The following is a 17,837-nucleotide window of genomic DNA, read 5'->3' as shown; positions in this document are numbered from 1 at the left end:
AATAAAATACAAAGGCATCCAAAGGAAATACATTTTACTGAAATTCAGTTATCAAGTTATTAAAAAGTGGTATAAGGTATGCATTTCTTTTTTACATAACAAGAACTATTTACATAACAAGAATATTATAGTTTTGAAATAGCAGTGGGTATGAACAGTATTTCATAATGATGAGGGAATAGAAGGCAAGCTGAGGACAAGGCAGAAGCTGACACCTCACAATGCGCCCCCCCCCCCCCCCCCCCCCCCCCATGGGATATATAAGACATTCCTCAGGCACTCCTGGCTGCCCTAAAGCTAAGGAAGGGAAAAACAAATAGTTAACTTGTAGAGAACACAATCCCGCTGGACCTAAGCCTCCTACAGTTTACAAATGTCTTAGCAATCTACAAGAACAAAGCATTTCTGTCAATAACCTAGCTTCCAGAAGGAAATGCAGATACAATTAAATGTCCTTATAGCCTGCAGCTCATTGACAGATACCTAAAGCGGGCAGAGTGTAACCTCCCTCCAGGAAGCTCCCAACTATCTCAATGTTAACGCCTTGCTAGAGGGAAAACAACCTTAACTTGACAATGGCAAGGCCTGTGGTATCCTGTGAGTCTTGTTTAACATATGAAAATCCTTTTGAAAATCTCCCTTTTCCTTTCCTTCCCCAACCCAGAGATATATAATCAGCCGCCCCTCACATCCCTCGTGCAGCAGCTCTTTCTGCCCAGGGCTCCTATCCCCCCGTGCTTTAATAAACCACCATTTTGCACCAAAGACGTCTCAAGAATTCTTTCTTGGTCGTTGGCTCCAGATCTCACTCCACAGAACCTCATCTATATTCTAAAACCACATCAATAATCCTTTCCAACTGAGATGTGGTATTTGTGGCTCCTGCTGGTGACAGTCAGATGTATTGTGAATATGGCTGTGGTTTGCTTCATCAATTCCAGGCTAAGTAAGTAATGTGCTAATTTCAGTTAAAGAATATGGAAAATAAAGGTTTCTGAATGTCATCCCCACTCAAAAGCAATCTATTTGCATACTCTTAGGGCCCTTTCCAGTGCAACATGGCCCGCTGCTCTAATGAGGTAGTTTAGTCCACAGAGTTCATTGAAAGCTTTACCCTTCCCTCAGTCCCACCCCTGCCTTTCCTCCGGGAGATTGTCCCAGGCCATTTTACAGTGCTCAGCAGGACCTGGCTTCCTCCAGCAGCAAGACCTGGTCCCTAGCTACTGAAAAATAGCCCATTTCACAGAACAGGAGTTTACTTTCTCTTTGAATTTTCCCAGCCATCGGCACATCATCCACACTGAATGTGACTATCAGGATCAACAGTTTTTCTTTTGCCTAATAAGATGATGATGGCATCGCAAATAAAACACCTCCCTTCCCTCTGGAAGTGCAGGCTTCCTGATGGGATTTCTACTTTGCCTCTTCAGCAGTGTGAAATGACCCAGGGAAAGACTTAATAAGTAGATGTCAGCCCTAGAGTAAGCAGGAAAAAATGATAAATGGACCACTGGACAACCCTATCACGACACAGTTTGGCCGTGCACTTTGCATTCGATTCTATAGTTTTTCTGTGTTAAATACGGTCAGGGATTCCCATGATGTTTCAGCCTGAAGCTATTACTTCTCATAATTGAGACTGAGGAAAGGTCGTGGTATTTTTACAGCTTAGCTATGACATGCCATATATCACTTTCCTTCTGTCAAAGAAAATATTATACACTCCATTGGCAAAAGGTTTGATCCTGAGTTTTTCCCCCTCCATGCTGTCTGCAATGTATTTGCTTGGGTTTACGAATAAATTTCACATTTAAAAATGTTCTAGAGAATTGCCTGGTGCTAAAGTAAGATCATTCAGGTATAAAGCAAATGTTTCAGGATCATTAGGAAGTTAATTACATAAAGTGATTGACAGATTGCCACTGGAGCAAGAGTGTTACCTACACTTTAATTTGTTTGAATACAACGCCACCCATCCTTTGTGATAAAGTGCTTAATTGTGCTAAAATAGGAAAAGTCACTTAGAATGAAAAACAACTGTTTGGAAAATTGTACATTCATGGGATTTCAGCTCTATGGTGGTTATTTTCTTTATTTCTGAATTTTTAGGTAAGCTGGCACCCCATCCATTGGCACTTGGGAATTTTTTTTTTTTTAATTAACAAAATATTTTAGTAGTTTTTGGAAGAATGAAGAAAATCTGCAATAAGATAAAGGAAATGGCACATATTAAAAGACAGAAAATCTGTTCAAAGAGGTATTAAAAGGAAAATTCACTTTGTAAAATTCTACAAAAGTTAATCTAGCCATACAGAGAAAGAAAAAAGAGTCACTTAACCTGTAACCTAAGAATCTTTCCAAAGTCTTAAAAATGACAAGCGAAACTGACAATAAGGATTGAAGTAAAAATAAAATTTGTATTTTATATTTATATTATATTTATATTTTGTAAAATAAAAACATATTTTACAAAAGAGAAATACTGGGTTTAATAAACCCTAGAATTATTTATTTGTGAAAATTTGGACAAATACCTTAAATTTTAACTTAAAAAAATCAGTTGGAAGTTAAAGAAAAAACAATATATATGGCCAGACAAAGAGTAGAACAAGAACATCTAGGATCTGTTACAGCAGTGACCTTGGCTGGGCTGCTGGCTGTGTTCTCCTAGATTCAATCCTAGACAAACTACAGCAGCTCAAGGAAGGCATGCATAAGGGAAACCAACACAGATTGAGAAAAAAAAGTGTTGAGAGTGAAGACCACCAAGAAATCATGTCTGTGTGGGAAGGGTCTCTACCCATTTGCAGTCAGGGTACAAGGTACTAGGAGGCAGGTCAGGGAGAATAGTTTGGAGGAAACTTTTCAGTTCAGCTTTGACTTTTGCATGCATTACCTTACCAGGGGGCTATTTGTCACTTTGCCCGGAGAGATGTCCCCAGGCTGACCATGGGTTCTGTGGAACAGTAGGGCTGCAGTGGGAGGGTCTGGCTTGCCACTGTCCCTGGACATTCCCTCTGCAGTTCTCTTCCTCTGACCGCTAGGCTAGATTTATAAATAAAATAAGAGACCTCTTCCCAAACTTACTTTCTTCTTATTTAAAATAGTTTAAAAGTGGGGCGTGCCTGGGTGGCTCAGTTGGTTAAGCGTCTGCCTTCGGCTCAGGTCATGTTCCCAGGGTACTGAGATGGAGCCGTGTATTAGGCTCCCTGCTCAACCGGGAGCCTGCTTGTCCCTCTCCCTCTGCCTGCTGCTCCCACTGCTTGTGCTCACTCTCTCTCTCAAGTAAAAAAATAAAATCTTTAAAAATAAATAAAATAAAATAATTTAAAAGAGAATCTCAGACCAGGAGACTTAAGTACCAGGTAATTCTGTGGGGCTTGGGTGTCTCTGCCCTGGAACACTTCCCCTCCCATCTCTGCATGTACAGTAGAAAGGCAAAGACCTACCCTTTGGGCTTATTTCAGTACAGATTACCAGAAATAATAGCTGGTAGCCACAGCTATTCACATACCAAAATTCCTTGAAACCTTCAGGAAGTGAGTGGATAAACAGTGGTGCATCCAAACAAAAGTATCATTAAGCACCAAAAAGAAGTGAGCTCTTAAGCCATGAAAAGACATGGAGGAAATTTAAATGCATATTACTAAGTGAAAGAAGCCAATCTGAGAAGGTACATACTGTAGAATTCCATGTATGTGACATTCTTGAAAAGGCAAAGCTATGGAATGGTAAAAAATAAATAAATAAATAAAAAATAAATATAAAAAAATAAAATCAATGCTTGTCAGGGATGGGGTGGGAAAGGATGAATAAGCAGAGCTCACGGGAATTTTAAGGCTACAAAACTATTCTGTACAATACTGAAATGGTGGATACATGTTATTACACATTTGTCAAAACTCATAGAATGTATAATACCAAGAGTGAACCCTAAGGTAAACTATGGGTCCTGGTGATAATGATGAGGGTCATCAGTTGTAACAAACGTACCACTCTGGTGGGAGGTGTCAATACCGCGGGAAGTTATACTTACTTGACATTGACAACAGGCAGTAGATGGGATTTCTCTGCACTTTTGGCTCAATGCTGGTCTGGACCTAAAACCGGTCTAAAAATATAGTTTATTCACTGAAAAAGTAAAATACTATACATCTTAATAGAATCACAAAGTTTTTAGTGTATAAAATAGTCCTTCATATTTGGTTCATGTCTTTGATTCCAACCTGTTAAAGGGTCCACCAAAAAAATGTAGGAATGTACCTTTGCACTATTCTGCTAGTGCCCCCTCCTCCTGCAACACATTATAGTGAAAGTTTGCAAACATACAGAAACTCTGAAAGGATTTCAGAATGAATACCCATGTGTTCACCAAATAAATCCTACAATTAGCATTTTACTATAGTCGTTTTTATGACATAAGTTTATTTGTGCTTTTATTTTTAAGATGAATTTCAAACTAAGTTGCACATTGTCATCGTACACATGTCATTACTACGCATATCATTAACTAGGGTTCAATGCTTATTCACGGATCTTTCTTCTTCTTTTCAGTAATACTTACATACAATGAAATGTATAAACAATAAAGGATCATTTGATGACCTGAGCAAACCAACCTCCTTTTAATAAACAGAGCACGACTATCACTCCAGAGAGTTCGTTAATGTTCCTTTCCAGTAAATCCTTTCCTCCATGCCCACCATAAATTAGTTCTACCTATATGGAACTTCATATACGTGGAATCTTAGAGTATGTAGTTTTTTGTGTCAGACTCTTTTAAAGATTATTTATTTATTTGACACAGAGAGAGAGAGAGATCACAAGTAGGCAGAGAGGCAGGCAGAGAGAGAGAGAGAGAGGAGGAAGCAGGCTTCCCGCTGAGCAAAGAGCCCAGTGTGGGTCTCGATCCCAGGACTCTGGGATCATTACCTGAGCCAAAGGCGGAGGCTTTAACCCACTGAGCCACCCAGGCACCCCAGCCAGATTTCTTTCACTCAGCATTCTCAGTTTCTGGATTCACCCATATGAATGCAGACATCAGTAGTTTCTTCTTTTTATTGCTGAGCAGACTCTTGACGTTGACATGTAGCACGGTTTCTTTGTCAGTTGTCCTTTGGCTGGACATGTAAGCTGTGTCCTTTTTGGAGTTACTATGAATAAAGCTGCAGTGAACGATTTTGTGCAAGTTTTTTTGGGGGGGGAGGGAATATATTTTCTTGAATCACTGGGTGATGGGCTAGGGATTTGCTTATTTTCTTAAGAAAGCAGGAGATTTTTTTTCTAAAACTGCAGCCTTTTTTCCTGCCCGCCCCCTGGGTGTATGAAAGTTCCAGTTGCTACACATCCTTGACCAACATTCAACAGTATCTATTTATGGATTTTACCTGTTTTAGTGGGTAGACTGTGGCACTGAATTATGGTGGAAGTTTGAATTTTCCCGATGTTCAATGATATTCAGTGCTAATTCACGTATTCATTGTCCATTTAGATATTATCCTTGCGAAGCATAGGTTTCAATCTTCTCATTTTTTTTATTGGGAAATTTGTCTTTTTATGATTGTCTTATGGAAGCTTTTTGTTTTGTGTTTTGTGTTTTCTATTTGTTTGTTTGTTTTTATGTTATGTTAGTTAGTCGCCATACAGTACATCATTAGTTTTTGATGTAGTGTCCCATGATTCATTGTTTGCGTAGAACACCCAGGGCTCCATGCAATACGTTACCTCCTTAATACCCGTCACCAGGCTCACCCACCCCGCCACCCTCCTCTCCTCTAAAACCCTCAGTTTGTTTCCCAGAGTCCATAGTCTCTCATGGTTCTCTGTGTTTTGTGTTTTTAAAGGATTCCAGTTACGGGTCCTATGTCAGGTAAGTCCATTGCAAATATTTTACTGAGTCTATAGCTTGTCTATTCATTTACCTAAGAATGTCTTTCGGATGAGTCACTATTGTTCGTTTTTATGAAGTATAGTCTATTAATTTTTTAGAATGGAGTTTGTTTTCTGTGTCTTTAAAAAAAAAAAAGCCTTTTCTTATCTTATCCATAAAAATATCTCACATTTTTGTTTTCTCTTTTTTTTCAAAGATTTATTCATTTATTTTAACATCTTTTTTTTTTTTTAAGATTTTTTATTTGTTTATTTGACAGAGATCACAAGTAGGCAGAGAGGTAGGCTGAGAGAGGAAGAGAAGAGGGCTTCCCACTGAGCAGAGAACCCAATGCGGGGTTTGATCCCAGGACCCTAGGACCATGACATGAACCGAAGAAAGAAGCTTTAACCCACTGAGCCACCCAGGAGCCCCTATTTCTTTATTTTAGAGAGAGAACATGAGAGAGAGGGGCAGAGGGAGAGGGAGAGGGAGAAGCTCAAGCAGACTTCCCATTGATCACAGAGACAGACACATGGCTTGATCTCAGGACATTGAGATCATGACCAGAGCTGAAACACAGAGTTTGACGCTCAATCAACTGAGCCACCCACGCGTCTGTTACGTTTTCTCTTAAAAGCTTCGTAGTTTCAGGACTTATGTTTATGTATAGGATCCACCTCAAATTAATGTTTGTAGTGAGCTAGAGGTTAAGGTTTATTTTTGGATTTGAATATCTTGTTGTTCCAGTATCAGTTGTTAGAAAAATTTTCCTTTTGCTCTTAAATTGCCTTGTCACCTTTGTTGACTATCAAATGATCATATAACATGAATCTATTTCTGTTTTGTGTATTTATTTCATTGATTTAATTGTTGAGTGTTTGCCAGTACCACACTGTCTTTTTTACTTTATTAATGTATTCTTATAGTAAAGTCTTGAAATGATGCAGAATAAAAGACTTAAGTTAATCATTAGTCAAAAAATATATGAAAAAATAATATGATAAAGGAGTCATATTCATTAATATAAATATTTCTCACAATTTAAAGCCTATGAAATTGGCAAAAGGCATTAACATATAAACCAAATAAAACCCATCATATGCACATAACTAACACACATATATGTGGCCAAAATGATTGTGGTAGTACTTCACATATTCCAAAATGGCATAATTTTAAGTGATTTTTTTCAATGTTGATAGAATATATGCACAGCTAATTTGGGGGGAAAAAAAAACTCTGTGTCACATATTGTGACATGTATATAAAACCTGCAAAACACAAGAAAGTCTTGTCTTTTGACCAAGTAATTACACATTTTGGACAACCCTGCAGTGAGGTACAGAGCAATTCACAGGCCCCAATACTTGTGAAATTTTCCTAATTTTGGAAAAGAAAGAGCAAGCTGACCATTTAAAAGAGAGGAATGGTTACTTCTGAGGCTGCTCACCAACTAATACCAAATATCATTCTGCCATTTAAAAAATCCAGCTTTTGCGAAATGTTCATAGATATTGGGAAATGCTCAACATGGGCAATGCAATCCTAACTTTCTAAAACAAACAAATAAACAAACAAATGCATTTATACATGTGGAGCAAAAAAAGTACTGGAAGGAAATATATTAAGAATTTAACTGTTGTTAGGGGCATCTGGGTGACTCAGTAGGTTAATTGTCTGCCTTCGGCTCAAGTCATGATGTCAGGGTCCTGGGATGGAGCCCCACATCGGGGTCCTTGTCTAGTTGGGAGCCTCCTTCTCCCTCTCCACCTGCCCCTCTCCTTGCTCTTTCTCTCTTTCTCTCCCCCACTCACACGCTCTGTCAAAAAAAAAAAAAAAAAAGTAAAATCTTTAAAAAAAAAAGAATTTAACCATTATATATTTAATATCTGTTATTTTGACATGATAAGATTCAAGATGAATTTGATTATTTACTTTATGCTTTTCTGTCCCTGTATATTATAATAATGGGCATTTATCTTTACAATTATGCAATATAAAATTTCTTCAGAAAATTCATTGATTTTAAGAAGTAGCAAAATGCCATGAGAACACACAACCTCATAACATCTCTAAAAATAGAACAGGTCATTACTGTTGAAGGAATTGGGTGCACTGGAAATAGATCCAGCCCTAGAAAGCTATGTGAGGAAGAGCTCAGTCAGGCACATGGGGTCTTATCTCTTTGTCTGGGCTCTTCTACTCCTCAACACTGCATCTTTGGACAAATCCCAAGTAACTGGTCCATTCACCCAACAGTATGATCATATCAAATAACAGATGGTTAACAGTTCTGTAGAACTCCCTGCTATTCTGTTGGACCATACAGAATAGCAGAAGTTCATGTTACCTTGTACCTACAAATTTGTTTCATCTTAATGTAATAATTTCACAGCATTTATGACCTTATGGAATGTAATCAGAATACATGCATTTATTTAATCTCTATATATTGTAAGATCTCTGGGGGTTCGTGGATGAAGTTGCCACTGGTAGAACTGGGAACAATTAGGGTCACTTCCAGAATGACCAGGTTGAGACACTCCAGCAGCCCCTGGAGCCACTTTCAGTGAGCGATGCCTGCTCTAGAAGCATCAGCCCACCAGCTAAAGCTGAAATGTTAGCAGCCTCTTGTTGCCAAGCATAATGTAGTATAAGCCTTTGGAGAGTGTAAGAAATAACATTTAATTAAGTGTATATTGTTTCAGCAATAAACATTCATTGAGAATGCCCTAGAACCAAAACAAACATTTCTTTTTCATCCTTGATCTGTTTTGCACACATTGACAAGAGTGCTGTGGCTAGTGACCCATACTTCATCAAATTAGTGACCTGGGTGTATAATTGGGGGAATGGAAAATGCATAGAGACTTCCTTGGAATTGGGCTGGTTTATATCAGATAGATGTTTTTGTGTTTTAAAAATCCAATCGGCATGCCTATTTCATGAGCATAAGCATGTGCATTATAACTGTAAAAATAAGTAAGTGTCTTGGGGAAACGTGCCCTGTAGCAGATGATGTGGGAAAGGTAAACAAAATCCAATTTGGCTAACCTCCTCTCACTCCACGGAAGGTACTTAAACCACAGTAAAACGAGACCGCGAGGAAAAACGGATTTTTTTTTCCCCTCATTCGAAAGAGGAAAACCGATTTGATATTGGTTTTAGTGATTGGATGAAAATAAGAACATCATGAACAGCACACAGTATATAAAACCAATGAGGTCTCATTTACAATTTGACAAACAACCTCCAGCAAAAGCATTACTTCTTTTTATTGTCTAATGCAGAACAGAGTATATTGGGCAACGTGTCCTTGAGTGACTGTTTGTCAAATTATCTCATGCAACGTATCACATATTGAACCCTATATTAACCCCCTGTGGCTCGAACAGTCGGACGCCCTTCACCATGTGGAGAACCTGGAGTTATCGCCTTCCTTGGAATGTTCACCTGCTCACTCGGTGCTGAGATCTTGGCAAAATTAAAAGGAATGACCTTCAACGCTGACATTCTTTTATATTTTCATCTTAGTTTCATGCTGGGGTGGACTTGTTCATTCCTCTTTCATTCCCTGCTAGAGCAAAGCTCTCCTGATTTTTTGCAGACAGAGTCTCTCTCCCACTTGGTCGTACCATCTGTCTCCACATTACAGTTTACTCTGCATGAGTACCAGGTAGCAGACGCGGTTTTGGCCAATAGCAAGTACAGTGGAAAGTCTTTCACAGGCTCCCCACAATCTGTGAACATATGATCAGTCTAGGATAACACGTTGTACTAAAAATATACCAGAGGAATGTGCATTGGTAATAAACAAGAAACCTGAATAGAGGGGGAAATGTGCCATGAGCTTCGGAAATACATGTTTCTGTGTATACCCGAATGATGACGGTCTGTCAATGGGAGATGATGGGACCAACTAACGTTTGTCTTTTTATTGCAAGTGTTAATGTACATTTAACAGTGTGGGCATAGTGTGTTTGGCCTAAAACCCAAACTGTGAGTTAAATGAGTAGAAATCTAAAAGTATTTGTCAAGAGGTTGTTGGTTTGATAAATAGAAATCTGTGTAATTTCCATGCGAACCTCTTAAACTATACATTGACATTGGCAGGAACATCTCAATAGGTCTGAGAGAGCAAATGCTAAAAAGAAGATTGTTATTTTATATATTTTATGATGCATCATCATCCCTTATTTATGCCGTCTTTTTTAATAGAACTTAACCATATTCTTCGAATGTTAATGCATATATTATATAACCTTCTGCAGAATGCTTGTTTATGGAGAAAATGTGCGTATGTTGAACATGTCATTTTATTACTGGATACTGGGAACTCGTTTTGCAACTTTAGAATTTGTAACTTACTTTAGTTCATCTGAGATTCAATATCCACTTTTAGTCAATCAGCTAGGATGAACATTATCTTACGCCATATCTTTTCCCCACCTCTTCTTTCTAGTTCTGTTTTCTGGGGGAGGATAGAAATGGGAAGTTTTTTGCCTTCTTTGATCAGTCACATGAAGGTGTCTGGGTTTGAACTGCGCCATATTGACCTGGATCTAAATTCTGGATCTTCAGTTGGTGTAGCCATTTCAATTATTGCACTGGTCATAAAAATTCTGAACCTCAGATGGTATCTGGTCCCCCAGGGGCAGGAGAACAGGAAGATGTAGGAAAGATGTAGTACCCCAGGTGTCAGAGGCTGGTGTTCACACATCAACCTTCTCTCCTGTGGCTGTGTGACTTCAAACCACTGATTTAAACCTTGTGCTTCACCTATAAAATTTGTGAAGTCATATTTATTCCATTGGGTTATTGTGCTTAAAAATGCCTGGTCCACAAACTTTCTTACTCGAATCATTATGATCGGTTGACATACAAGTAACATAGCCTCTACTGTCCTCTAATACACTGTTTTAAGTATAGATATAAGACAATATGATGGTTTCATGGTTAACAAAGCATGGTAGCCAACAATGCGGTGGACCCCTGACTGAATCTGGCCCCACTAGCTGGGTAATGAGAACAAGGCCCTGAAATGGAGTCTGTTATGGGGATGAGAGCTGTATCTATCTTATGGCTTTGGGCTGTTATGAGGATTGAACATCTATCAGAATAATATTTGATATGTAGTATGTGACCCATAATGATTGTCATTATCACCATGCATGAATGCAGATTAAGATATACTGCTTTCATAGGACTGCTTATTTGGGTCTTCTTCAAATGTTACCCAGGCAAAAGGAAACAATAACCACAACCACAAACCTTGGCTCTAGCTCCTTCAGATGCAGATTTTATCTCTCTTCTGTCTTCCCTACATGATATTCAGACACCCATTCCATCATATTCCATTATAAAATAGCAGTTGTCAGGTTGATTTTCTCCACTGGACTGTTAGCTATGTATTGACCACCTCCGCCCCCAAAAATTATTCTTTTAGATCTCTCAATATTGGGCCCAGGTTTTGCTGGCAAATAAATAAACAAAAAAAAAAAAAAATGCCGGCTTAATGTAGTTACTAATGTTCATCATATTTTTCCCTATAAAAATACGTTTTTAGGGGCGCCTGGGTGGCTCAGTGGGTTAAGCCGCTGCCTTCGGCTCAGGTCATGATCTCAGGGTCCTGGGATCGAGCCCCGCATCGGGCTCTCTGCTCAGCAGGGCCTGCTTCCTCCTCTCTCTCTGCCTGCCTCTCTGCCTGCTTGTGATTTCTCTCTGTCAAATAAATAAATAAAATCTTTAAAAAAAAAAATACGTTTTTAATTTGTGATCTGTGGATGTGCCTGAGCTCGTAAGTGTTTGTGAATCAACTCATATTGTATGAAAAATTGATTATGATTGTGGATTTTCCCAGAAAAGGGGAGCATAGTTTCATCAACTTCCCAGGGCATCCTGTGGCTCTAAATAGTTTGGAAACTATTATATAGAATCTCCTTACATTTTTTTCTATGAACATCATTTAAAAAATTAATACTTGAAAGTGATAATGGCCTCAGATTACATGTGCCTGATGTCTAAGATTGGCCTTTTATCCTTCATTCTTCGATTCTGTTCAGTATCTGCTGCCTAAAGAAATGTAAGCACTTTCTGTGAACATCACATATGCAATATCTGCCCATGAGCCTGCAGTATGGTAATCAGATTCCTTTAACAAATTATTTGGTTCTCATGTCAGCATTTAATCAGTCTTGTCAATTGAGAGATAATCAATCATTATTATATCTACAAAATTCAAATTAGCTATAACCTATTATTTGCCTGACTGATGAAGCATAAATGTCACTTAAGGTCTTCCCTCTCCCCCACCTTGCCTCTTAAGAAAGGGGTAGCAAAGCAAGTCAAGTAGCAAATAGAAGTTAGACTGATTCTTAGAATATGTAGTATTTTCATTATTTTCTATATAAATACATTTGAACTTGTATCATCTATTTAAACCTATAAAAGAATGAGAAAATTTTGGATCCGTAAAAAAATGATCAAATGCAAGAGTCCTACTAATTATATTGCATTAATTAGAATGAAGAATGAAAAACAGACCCCAAAGACAATGGATCAGCAAGAGTTTACTTTGCATCTCCTAATGGCATAGAACATGAGAATCTTTCTGTTTCCAGAAGTCATGCCCTTAACAGTAGGGAAGCTCTGACATCTTCAATGTGTAACTTCCAAGAGTGCTTTCTTATTCTTTTTCTCAGCCAGCAGCTAGAAAACTAAAGAGCAATTTCAGAACAAGTACTTTCCTAAGCAAGTGAGACAGAAGTTGCACATTTTACTCCACTCATACTCCGTTAATGAGAACTTAGTGACTTGGTTGTACCAAGCTACCAAAAAAAAAAAAAAAACCCAGGAAGATGTAGTATGCTTCAACAGCTTGGCACCCAGATAAACTCAATTATTCTAAAAGAGCAATCTCTTTTGGATGTGTAGAATTAGGATTTAGACACATGTGTCAAAATTGGGAAAACTAACTATTTTGTGGACTTGATAAATGGATTCTTTGTTTTTCTTCCTTCTGAAGGCATTCAGTCATCTCAAGTACTATAAATTCAAAATAACCTCATTGTCTAGGAAGAATGTGAAAGCCACTTAAAGAAATTAAGAGAACATAGGTTTGGGTTTCAGCAGGATAGACAAAAGAGAATGATCAGGATCCAAAGCTAAATCAGCCTCATTTGGGCAAGTTAGGTGATCATGAAAGATACAAGCATAAGTTAGTAAAGAGTGTAAAAGAGGGCTCTGAGAACCAACAGCAGGAATATAAGCTTGGAGCCCAGGGCTGAGGCTCACATTACTGTAGCTCCTACAAGATCTGGGAAAGGCAAGCAGGGAACTGGAGCTGAGAACCAGAGCAACAGGTAAAAACTTAGCTCTAGAAAAAAATACTTGGCTGCTAGAACCCTACACATGATTGTCCAGAGCCCATTTACTGCAATCAGGATGAAAAGAAAGACCTAGATCACCTACAAAAGAGATAAACATGTATCTTCTTGTTAGTTTTTCTTCTTAAGGGCTTAATAAAGTCCCAGGCTAGAGTGAGTTAAACCTGCAAGCGTCATTGAAGTAAACCCAACTGCAGTTTTAAAGAACTATGAGGGGCCAAGTTGTTAACCCATCTTAGCTTCTAGAATAAAAGTTGAATCTCTGGATTATTTTGAAGTACAGATTGTTGCTTTTCAGACAGGAAGGCAAAGCGTATAAATTAAGAAAAAGAATCAGTTAAAAACATTTCTAAGCAATAAATGGTAGTAAAACAACTGGACATTCACATGCGAGGGGAAAAAAAAAGTGATTCTAGACACAGACCTTACATCCTTTACAAATTAAATGCATCATGAACACAATGCATCACCTGAAAATGTATCATGAACACAAATTAAAAAATAAAACTATAAAACTCCTAGAAAATAACATAGGAGATCACAGATAAACTTGGGACTGGTAATGATTACTTTTTAGATCAATAAAAAAGGCACAATCTATGAAAGAAAAAAAATTGATAAACCAGACTTCATTGAGATGAAAAACTCTGCTCTGTGAAAGACAATCTGAAGTGAATTAAAGACAAGCCATAGACTTGGAGAAAATATTTGCAAAAGGCATATCTGATAAAGGACTATTGTCCAAAATATACAAAGAGCTCTTAAAACTCAATAAGAAAATTTAGAACCTGATTAAAAAATGGACAAAAGACCTTGACAGACACCTCACCAAAGAAGATAGACAGATGGCAAATAAGCATATGAAAGGACACTCTACATCATATGTCATCAAGGAAATAAAAAATTAAAATAAGAATGAGATACTACTACCAACCCATTAGAATGACTGAAGTTCAAAACACTGACAGTACCAAATGCTATTGAGGGTGTGGAAAATGTGACTCTCTTCATTCATTGCTGGTGGGAACACAAAATATCGAGGTCACTCTAGAAGACATTTCCTCAGTTTCTTACAAAACTAAGCATATTCATAGCATATGATTCAGCAATTATGTCTGTTGGTATTTACCCAGATGAACTGAAAACCTATGTCCATGCAAAAATCTGCATATGAATGTTTATAGCAGCTTTTTCATAACTGACAGATATTAGAGGCAGCCAAGTAGTCCTTCCGTAGATGAGCAGGTAAATAAATAGTAGTACATGTGCACAATAGAATTATTATTAAGTGCTAAGAAAAAGAAGCTATCAAACCAAGATAAGACATGAATGAAACAGACAAGCCTTTTATTAAGTGAAAGAGGCCAATCTGAGAAGGCTACTTTCTGTATGATCCTATTTACATAACATTCTAGAAAAGGTAAAACTACAGAGACAGTGAACTGGTCAGACATTGGCCAGGATTGGGGAAAGGGACACATGAATAGGGAGAGCACAGAGGATTTTTAGGGACATAAAAATACCCTGCATGGTACCAGCATGGAAGATAAACATCATTATAAATTTATCCAAACCATATAATGTACAAAAGCAAAGGTGAACAGTAATATGAATTACGGCCTTTGGGTGATTGTGTTGTATGTAGGTTCACCAATTGTATCAAATTTAGCACTTTGGTAAGCAAGTTGATGGGGGAAGATATGCCTGTGTAGGGACAGGCGACATGGGGAACTGTTCCTCCTCCTCGGTTTTGCTGTGGACCTAAAACCATTGTAAAAAATAAAGACTTAATAAAAAATAATTTAAAAAGTTTGTAAGGAGTGAGAAAAATGTGACAGTAAGTGTTGAAGGTACAGTGATGGGTACAGAGTTTCAGTTTGGGAATATGAAAAAGCTCTGGACACCGATGGTGGTGACAGTCGCACAACAACATGAACACACTTAACACCGCAGAGCTGCACACGGAGGAACCAGAATGGCACATTTCCTGTTATGTCTATTTTATGACAGTAAAAACGATTTTTAAAAATTTATCAAAAATTTGGGGCACCTGGATGGCTCAGTGGGTTAAAGCCTCTGCCTTCGGCTCAGGTCATGATCTCAGAGCCCTGGGATCAAGCCCCGCATCAGGCTCTCTGTTCAGCAGGGAGTCTGCTTCCCTCTCTCTCTGCCTGCCTCTCTGCCTGCTTGTGATCTCTGTCTGTCAAATGAATAAATTTAAAAAAAAATCTTTAAAAAAAATTAACAAAAATTTAACTAATGAACTGTTTAGAAACAGTTATGTTGGATGTTCTAGAAGTGTATATCGGTCGATTGTCACAGTGAGGAAGTGAAAGGAGTGCAGCCTGTTCATACTGAATGTAAATATTTTACCAGTTTCCTTATGTCTGAGACCAATTATTGGATCTTGAAGTTTTTATTGTTGAAGTTAAAGCAAGTGAAACTACAACAACCAATAATAAAGTGATATAGAAGCATCTGTGAGAATGGGATGGTCAGGAGAGCGACAGGGACCCCCCTCAGGGTGCGTGCTTCAGAAGAGGATCTGTTCTGACCCGACCACCTGCTGCCTCCTACCACGTGTTCTTTTCCTGCTCTGTTTTGGGACAGAAAATAGATGTATGGCTATCTATTTCCACCCTGGCTACCAAAGTGAGCACAGATATATTTATGTATTTTTTTTTAATTTTATTTTTTTAAAGATTTTACTTATTTACTTGACAGAGACAGAAAGAGAGAGAGAGAACACAAGCAGGGGGAATAGGAGTGGGAGAAGCAGGCTCCCCTCTGAGCAGGGAGCCCTACATGAGGCTCCATCCTAGGACCCTTGGATCATGACCTGAGCCCAAGGCAGACGCTTAACAACTGAACCACCCAGGTGCCCTGCTTATGTATTTTAAATGTCAGAGACTACAGATGAAGACACACAGGAAAAAGGAAACACATCTAGTCGTACTTCACCTATTCTGTTCATATCTTCTCTAGGCAGCCTTAAATGTGGCCCCTGATGGCTCCCGCCCCCTGGTTCTCACATCCGTATGTATTTCTTTTCCCTTGAGCAGGTGCTAGACCTGGGACTTGTTCCAAATAAATAAAATATGGTAAACTAAGAGCAGAGGTGAAACTCTCAAGGTTAAGCCCCAAAGGGAATGTGACTTCTGTCCTAAGCTCTCTTTCTCAGTCTCTTGCTACCTTGTGATGGTGGAAGCGGCCACCCAGCCATGAGCTCCTCTGTGGAGAGGGCCACGTATGTGGCAAGGAGCCAGTATCTGCCACCAGCCAAATGCCAGTAAGGAAGCGAGCCTGCCAGTAGCAGAAGATTGAGCTTGGAAATGGATGCTCGCGGCAGCCCCTGCTGATGCCTGCACAAGCACCAAATTAAGCCACACCTGTGTCCCTACCCACAGAAACTGTTGGATAAGAAGGGCTGGGGGTTTAAAGCCACTGAGTTTTGGGAAGTTTCCTTCACAGCAATAGACTGCTAATACTCTCCTAAAGAGTGTTTATCAGTAATTCTCATGCAAAGCAGCATGGGAAATGCTCTGCTTATCAAAAAGGTGCTAAGGCAAGGATGGCTGGTGACCCACCCAGATCAATAACCATGTCCTTTAGGATTGTTGCTGGAAGCAGTCGCTGAGCTAGAAACTACATGTTCCAGAGCCAACTCCATCCCTCCATGCATATGTGGGGCCGTGTGACTAGTTCTCACCACGGGGATGTGTGTGGGAATGGTAGGTGTGGCATTCTAGGCCTTGGGGTGGACACAGATGTGTGCTCCAGGCTGAATTCCAGAATGAGCCTAAAGAGCAATGCTGACTTATTCAGAGGACAGACACATTTGTTCTCAATTATTATAAATGGAACATCTGTTCTGGACACAAAATAAACTTTTAATGGGTTAAGCCACTAAAATGTTGGGGTTTGCAGTTTTTGTTACAGCAGCTAGCATTACTCTAAATAATACAGGGATACAGGAACAGAGTTTAAAAAACTGAGATGAGATGCACTCCACATGGAGACCGTCCACATGTCCAGAAATGTCTAAAGGCAAAAATCAAAAGCATTTCTATTTCAGAGCAATACCCAGGCTATCCCAGGCTGGAGTGGCCTCTAGGGCAAGGCAAGGAGAGAGGATAAAATGATGCAGTGTTGAGTTGGGGACCTCACTAAGTCCAGCATTACCCCATCATCAGGAGGGAGAAGAGGAAGGAAAAGCCTTGTAGGTTCTTGTTTTTGTCCCTATTTCCTCACTATAAAACTCTTGTGAAGCAGGGAACTCTGGGTGGTTTAGTATTTTAAACTGACTTACAGAAAATCCAACAGAGAGCAAGGAGGTGGTGGGAGGAGAGAAAAAGAAGGGAAAGGTCAGAGAGTTTGGGTAAATATTGCTTTATTTTAGCAAGATTGGACACTTCATAAACTGTTTGTGAAAAACCCAAAAATGGAAGCTCTTTACTTGAGGTTCAAAAAGGAGCTTCAGAGGTTTGGATTTATTTAATGTTTTCCACAAAATTTCAGTGCTCACACACACACAGACACACACAGACACACACACACACACACACACTTTTTCCACGATT

This window comes from Enhydra lutris, unplaced genomic scaffold (assembly GCF_002288905.1).
Source record: "Enhydra lutris kenyoni isolate GAN:26980312 unplaced genomic scaffold, ASM228890v2 scaffoldscaffold1, whole genome shotgun sequence".
Classification (NCBI taxonomy): Eukaryota; Metazoa; Chordata; class Mammalia; order Carnivora; family Mustelidae; genus Enhydra; species Enhydra lutris.
Note: the sequence above shows the minus strand (reverse complement) of the source record.